The sequence below is a fragment of the Lampris incognitus genome, chromosome 3, assembly GCF_029633865.1.
Source record: "Lampris incognitus isolate fLamInc1 chromosome 3, fLamInc1.hap2, whole genome shotgun sequence".
NCBI lineage: Eukaryota > Metazoa > Chordata > Actinopteri > Lampriformes > Lampridae > Lampris > Lampris incognitus.
In genome coordinates, this window is record NC_079213.1 from 114,923,332 (window position 1) to 114,931,269 (window position 7,938).

Sequence of the window (7,938 nt, forward strand, 5' to 3'; positions counted from 1 at the left end):
ACTCACAACCAGACCACCCACAAAGATTTACTTTACTTACCTGAGAGGAACTCCAGGTTTTACTCACAACCAGGCAACCCACAAAGATTTACGTTACTTACCTGAGAGGAAATCCAGGTTTTACTCACAACCAGGCAACCCACAAAGATTTACTTTACTTGCCTGAGAGGAACTCCAGGTTTTACTCACAACCAGACAACCCACAAAGATTTACTTTACTTACCTGAGAGGAACTCCAGGTTTTACTCACAACCAGACAACCCACAAAGATTTACTTTACTTACCTGAGAGGAACTCCAGGTTTTACTCACAACCAGACAACCCACAAAGATTTACGTTACTTACCTGAGAGGAAATCCAGGTTTTACTCACAACCAGACAACCCACAAAGATTTACGTTACTTACCTGAGAGGAAATCCAGGTTTTACTCACAACCAGGCAACCCACAAAGATTTACTTTACTTACCTGAGAGGAACTCCAGGTTTTACTCACAACCAGACAACCCACAAAGATTTACTTTACTTACCTGAGAGGAACTCCAGGTTTTACTCACAACCAGACAACCCACAAAGATTTACTTTACTTACCTGAGAGGAAATCCAGGTTTTACTCACAACCAGGCAGCAACGAATTCATCACAAAACCTGTTTTATACATGAGTCCAATCACGAAAGTGTGTGTGTGTGTGTGTGTGTGTGTGTTCTCCCTCTCGGAATGGACTAGACTAGATCTGAATAGAATTGAATAGAGTTTGAGAAAGTGCATGTAAAAGTGAAGTCAAATCAGTTTTATTTGTGTAGTCCAGTGTCACAAATTACAAATGTGCCTCAGTGGGCTTTACAGCAACACAACATCCTATCCTTACACCCTCACTTCGGATAAGGAACAACTCCCTAAAATAACTTTAACAGGGACAAAAACTAGGAGGAAAGTTCAGGGAGAGCAACAGAGGAGGAGCTCTCTCTCAAGACGGACAACGTGACATGATGTTGCGTTTACAAAATTTACACAACACAGCACTGAAAGAGGATAACACAACTATAATGGAATTATAAACTATATGAAGAATATGATGAGGAGGATGCTAAGCAGTGTCCAGACGCGACCGGAGCAGCCCAGGACCCGAGCCACGTGACCACCATCACCATGGAGACCATGGGGGAGGACAGACTACACATGCACACAAGAGAGACTCACAACACACCATTCACACAGACAGGAGAGGGACAAGAAAAAGCACATTAGTCACACATCTGAGTGAGAGAAGGATATAACATTGAAACAGGATAACAAAATTATATGGATTCACAAGATTTATAAAAATAAAATGTGATGAGGGGGATGCCAAGCAGCATCCAGGTGGCAACCACCATCACCATGGAGACCTGGGAGGAGGACAGACTGCACGTGCACACAGGGAAGACTCACATCACACCATTCCCACACACAGGATAAGAGAAAGGAGAAGACATCATTCAGAGAGAGAGAAAAGACATGTGAGAGAAGAGAACAGTTTGCAATAGTCAGTAATCTATATTCTATAATCTATACTCTATAACCTATAATCTATACTCTATAACCTAAACTCTATAATCTATACTCTATAACCTATACTCTATAACCTATACTCCATCATCTATACTCTATAACCTATATTCTATCATCTATACTCTATAACCTATACTCCATCATCTATACTCTATAACCTATAAACCATACTCTATAATCTATACACTATAATCTATACTCTATAACCGATACTGTATAACCTATACTCCATCATCTATACTCTAGAACCTATAATCTATACTCTATAACCGATACTGTATAACCTATACTCCATCATCTATACTCTAGAACCTATAATCTATACTCTGTAATTTATACTCTATAATCTATACTCTATAATCTCGTGGGCAGAACAGTGGTTGGTAAATTCATTGAGACAGGAACCGACCCACCATGCAGTACAGGTTGTGAAGCACTCAACTTAAAGGCAACTAATTGTAGGCTAAGGTAAAAAGATGAGTTTTGAGTTTGGATTTAAAGACTCAACAGACTCTGATTGTCTGATGGCAGCAGGCAGGTTATTCCACAAGAACGAGGCCCAATAGGAAAAGGCCCTGCTGCCACCAGCTGACTTCTTTTTAACTTGGGGTACACACAGGAGCCCTGTATTTTGAGAGCGAAGAGCTCAAGATGAAATGTACGGTTTAAGGAGATCAGACAGGTAGGATGGGGCAAGCCCATTTAGGATTTTATAAGTCAGCAGAAACACCTTGTATTCTCTTCTAACATGGATAGGAAGGAAGCCAATGAAGGGAGACAAGAATTTGTGTAATATGGTCATATGTTCTAGATTTAGTTAGGGCACAAGCTGCAACATTTTGAACCATCTAGCATAGACTAGTTCATCGTAGCATAGTTTCCACCTGCACCCTATTGGCCAACAGTACTGGTGGCAGTCGTTGATAACCCAGGCCTTGACCGATCCGGTATGTTAATTTGATTTATCCATCCATCCATCCATCCATCCATCCATTATCCAAACTGCTTATCCTGCTCTCAGGGTCATGGGGATGCTGGAGCCTATCTCAGCAGTCATTGGGGGAAAGGTTGTGAGACACCCTGGACAGACCACCAGGCCATCACATGATTTATGATCTGCATATTTGACCTGACAAAGGTTTTATGCTGGGAGTGAAGAAGAAGGACAGGATTAGGAAGGAGTATATTAGAGGGACAGCTCAGGTTGGACGGTTTGGAGACAAAGCAGGAGAGACAAGATTGAGATGGTTTGGACATGTGTGGAGGAGAGATGCTGGGTATACTGGGAGAAGGATGCTGAATATGGAGCTGCCAGGGAAGAGGAGAAGAGGAAGGCCAAAGAGGAGGTTTATGGAGGTGGTGAGGGAGGACATGCAGGTGGCTGGTGTGACAGAGGAAGATGCAGAGGACAGGAAGAGATGGAAACATGATGATCCGCTGTGGCGCCCCCCAACGGGAGCAGCCAGTAGTAGTAGTAGTAGTAGTAGACTCTCTTTCATAATGTGATTTCTGTTCTTAGACAGTTTGCTCCTTTTTCAGTTTGCTAACAAAAAACAAAAAAATCACAGTCATTTGAGTCAGGTCATCTGGACACAACATTTGCTGACAGAAACGTTTCATCGTCATCTAAGTGACCTCTTCAGTCTCAGCTGACTGCAGGTGTCCCCACCCTTATAAACAATACAGTGGTATAATGACTGAAAACAATGATCACTTCATATTTGTCAAGAGGGTGGCGGCACAGTGGCCCAGTGGTCAGCACTGTTGCCTCACAGCAAGAAGCTTCCTGGGTTCAAACCCCAGGCCAGCCCGGCTCTTTTCTGTGTAGACTTTGCATGTTCTCTCTGTGTCTGCGGTGGGGTTTCTCCGGGTGCTCCGGTTTCCTCCCACCATAAAAAAGACATGCATGTTAGGGTTAATACTCCTGTCTGCCCCTGAGCAAGGCAATGGAAAGAAATAACTGTTGGTCCCCAGGTGCTGCACGGCGGCTGCCCACTGCTCCTAGCTACACAGCTAGGGTGGCTTAAATGCAGAGAAGGAATTTCGTTGTATGATTGTACAATGACAAGTAAAGTGTATTCTGTTCTATTCTATTCATATGCAAATTACTTTTAACTAGAGTTACAGTGGTCATGAGTACTGTTCACAGAGGATTCGGGAATGGTTGCAATCACAGCATTGTAAGATGGTGACAGATGTACTCTTAGGCCCCCCTCTGTTCAGGGATGGTCGTTCCCTCTTCACATAGATGGCCTCTTTGACTTTCACATCCTCATCCTTGAAAGAGAGGCTACTGGTCTGTAGATGGTGTAGACTGTGGAGTCCTGGTCTGTTGATGGTTTAGAATGTGGAGTCCTGGTCTGTAGATGGTGTAGACTGTGGAGCCACTGGTCTGTAGATGGTGTAGACTGTGGAGTCCTGGCCTGTAGATGGTGTAGACTATGGAGTCCTGGTCTGTAGATGGTGTAGACTATGGAGTCCTGGTCTGTAGATGGTGTAGACTGTGGAGCCACTGGTCTGTAGATGGTGTAGACTATGGAGTCCTGGTCTGTAGATGGTGTAGACTGTGGAGCCACTGGTCTGTAGATGGTGTAGACTGTGGAGTCCTGGTCTGTAGATGGTGTAGACTGTAGAGCCACTGGTCTGTAGATGGTGTAGACTGTGGAGTCCTGGTCTGTAGATGGTGTAGACTGTGGAGCCACTGGTCTGTAGATGGTGTAGACTGTGGAGTCCTGGTCTGTAGATGGTGTAGACTGTGGAGCCACTGGTCTGTAGATGGTGTAGACTGTGGAGTCCTGGTCTGTAGATGGTGTAGACTGTGGAGCCACTGGTCTGTAGATGGTGTAGACTGTGGAGTCCTGGTCTGTAGATGGTGTAGACTGTGGAGTCCTGGTCTGTAGATGGTGTAGACTGTGGAGCCACTGGTCTGTAGATGGTGTAGACTGTGGAGTCCTGGTCTGTAGATGGTGTAGACTGTGGAGTCCTGGCATGTAGATGGTGTAGACTGTGGAGTCCTGGCCTGTAGATGGTGTAGACTGTGGAATCCTTGTCTGTAGATGGTGTAGACTGTGGAGTCCTGGTCTGTAGATGGTGTAGACTGTGGAGTCCTGGTCTGTAGATGGTGTAGACTGTGGTGTCCTGGTCTGTAGATGGTGTAGACTGTGGTGTCCTGGTCTGTAGATGGTGTAGACTGTGGAGTCCTGGTCTGACGTGTTAGCTCTCCTGTGTTGTGCCATCCTCTTGGCCAGCGTCTGTTTAGTTTCTCCAATGTACAAGTCACGACAACCCTCCTGGTACTTAACAGCTACACTATATTGCTCTGTTTGTGCCGGGGGACCTGATCCTTGGGGTGGACCAACTTCTGGTGCAGTGTGTTTTGGGGTTTGAAACCATCTGAGACACGGTGTTTGGAAAATACACGTCTCAACTGTTCCGACACTCCCACCCCATACAGAATCACCACTGGTTTACAGTTAGACAGCTGTTGTCCTCCTCCTCTCTTCCATCAGCTGGTGCACTGTTTGGGGTCTTCCTGGCTTTGACCAACACCCAGTTAGGATAACCACACTTAACCAGGTCTGTTTAATGTGGGGTTTCTCCTCTTCCCCGGCTGCTGTGTCAGTGGGGACGTTGTCAGCTCAGTGGTACAGCGTCCTGGTGACTCCTAGTTTGTGCTCCAGTGGATGATGTATGATGCAAAAATGCATAATGTGATAATGTGTTTAGTAAATAATATCTGAAATAGTGTTTATGGAAGTTGCTTCCAAAGACACTTGTCATACATTACAGTGAACAATAATAGAGGTATTTGAGGTTAATAATTGTATTAATAAGGTTGTTTTGTTTTGTTTTTTTGCAAATGAAGATTATACCTGTTTGTTAATTTACAAGTTGTATGGACATTGTTCTTCTTTATATGTTGAGGGAACATCTGTTTAGGTAACATAGGACCTTGGGGACATAGACAGGCTCCCATAGAGTGTTTGTGTAAGGTCCATATTTCATCCTAGATCCGCATCCCCACCGTGACATGCTTTGACAGGATCTGACAGGATTACGGCCTATTTAGGCACAGTATTTTAGAAACTACAGCACCTTGCTGTTAGTCCCTGCTTTTAATGCTGAAGCAATGAAGTTGCTTTGTTTATGAGTCAGCTTAAAATGGATTCTTAGCATGTATACACACACGTATACAAGGTCAAAACAACTACATTTATACACACACGTATATAAGGGCAAAACAACTACAGCTAACCAGTTTAAAGCTGCATGACAAACTTTCAACCTCCTGTACTGTCTTTTCTCTCCTCTTGCGGGTCATTTCAATATTTCTTCTGTTGGCATACTGCATGTAGCACGCTGCATGTAGCACGCTGCATGTAGCAGACTGCATGTAGCAGACTGCATGTAGCACGCTGCATGTAGCACGCTGCATGTAGCAGACTGCATGTAGCAGACTGCATGTAGCAGACTGCATGTAGCACGCTGCATGTAGCAGACTGCATGTAGCAGACTGCATGTAGCACGCTGCATGTAGCAGACTGCATGTAGCAGACTGCATGTAGCAGACTGCATGTAGCAGACTGCATGTAGCACGCTGCATGTAGCAGACTGCATGTAGCACGCTGCATGTAGCAGACTGCATGTAGTCTGCTGCATGCAGCATGCTACATGTAGTCTGCTACATGTAACATGCTGCATGTAGCATTCTCTATAGCAGCAACACAAGCTGGCACATCTGGGATGTGGCTCTTTCTGCAGTTAGGCTTTCTTTTGTATTGACACTCACCCACTCCAGCGAGCTTTGTGCATATTTTGTCCAGCTTGCAACTGCGAAGTGTATTGCTGTGCAGCTTGCTACATGCGTACAACACTCCATATTTTTCCCCCATTTGCATCCAGACATGCTAGCCGAGGTAGACACGTGTTTTGCTTTGTGCAAGTGAGGCGTCAGACATCAAATGAGACATGACTCAGAAAGTTAGCTGGATGAAGTAATTTATTTGGACATTCGTCTGAACAGATCAAATCATACATTAGAAGCTCGTAAAGTAGCCCATTTAGGGCCTATAACAAATATACAACATGTTTACTTTTGTAATTTGTGATAATGGGCTATACAAATAAAACTGACTTGACTTGACTTTCTGTTTAAAGTTATAACAATATGAGCACATTACATAGCAGAATGTACCAGAGCACTGGTCATTTTAAACACCTACACAGGAACGTGTTCAGACATGGTGGATAGGTTATATGATTACATTCCATACTTACTCAGGAATGTGTCTAGATAGATTGTGTGGTTATATGATTACATTCCATACTTACTCAGGAATGTGTCTAGATAGATTGTGTGGTTATAGTCCATACTTACTCAGGAATGTGTTTAGATAGTGTGGTTATATTCCGTACTTACTCAGGAATGTGTTTAGCTAGATAGTGTGGTTATATTCCATACTTACTCAGGAATGTGTTTAGGTAGATTGTGTGGTTATATTCCATACTTACTCAGGAATGTGTTAAGATAGATTGTGTGGTTATATTCCATACTTACTCAGGAATGTGTCTAGATAGATAGTGTGGTTATATTCCATACTTACTCAGGAATGTGTTAAGATAGATTGTGTGGTTATATTCCATACTTACTCAGGAATGTGTTTAGATAGATTGTGTGGTTATGTGCCATACTTACTCAGGAATGTGTCTAGATAGATAGTGTGGTTGTATTCCATACGTACTCAGGAATGTGTTTAGATTGTGTGGTTATATTCCATACGTACTCAGGAATGTGTTTAGATAGATTGTGTGGTTATAGTCCATAGTTACTCAGGAATGTGTTTAGGTAGATTGTGTGGTTATATTCCATACTTACTCAGGAATGTGTCTAGATAGATAGTGTGGTTATATTCCATACTTACTCAGGAATGTGTTTAGATAGATTGTGTGGTTATATTCCATACTTACTCAGGAATGTGTTTAGATAGATTGTGTGGTTATATTCCATACTTACTCAGGAATGTGTTAAGATAGATTGTGTGGTTATATTCCATACTTACTCAGGAATGTGTTTAGATAGATTGTGTGGTTATATTCCATACTTACACATTCACTCGTTCGTTCATCCCGACACCTACAACGAGACGTTTTCTTTATTTAAGCCTCCGAGGTTGTTCGGAACCAAGCTAGTGGATCGTACCGCTGTTGGTTCCAGACCCGCGCTGCATGTTTACATTTTGGGGTCCTATTGAAGACGCCCGCGATTGGTTAACATTTCTATGACGTCAAACCCTATAGTCTGATTGGCTCATCAGCTAGAGCCATCCACGATTTGCCTGAGCAGACTGACACTTTAAACAGAAGTTGGTGAAACTATGTAATGACACCG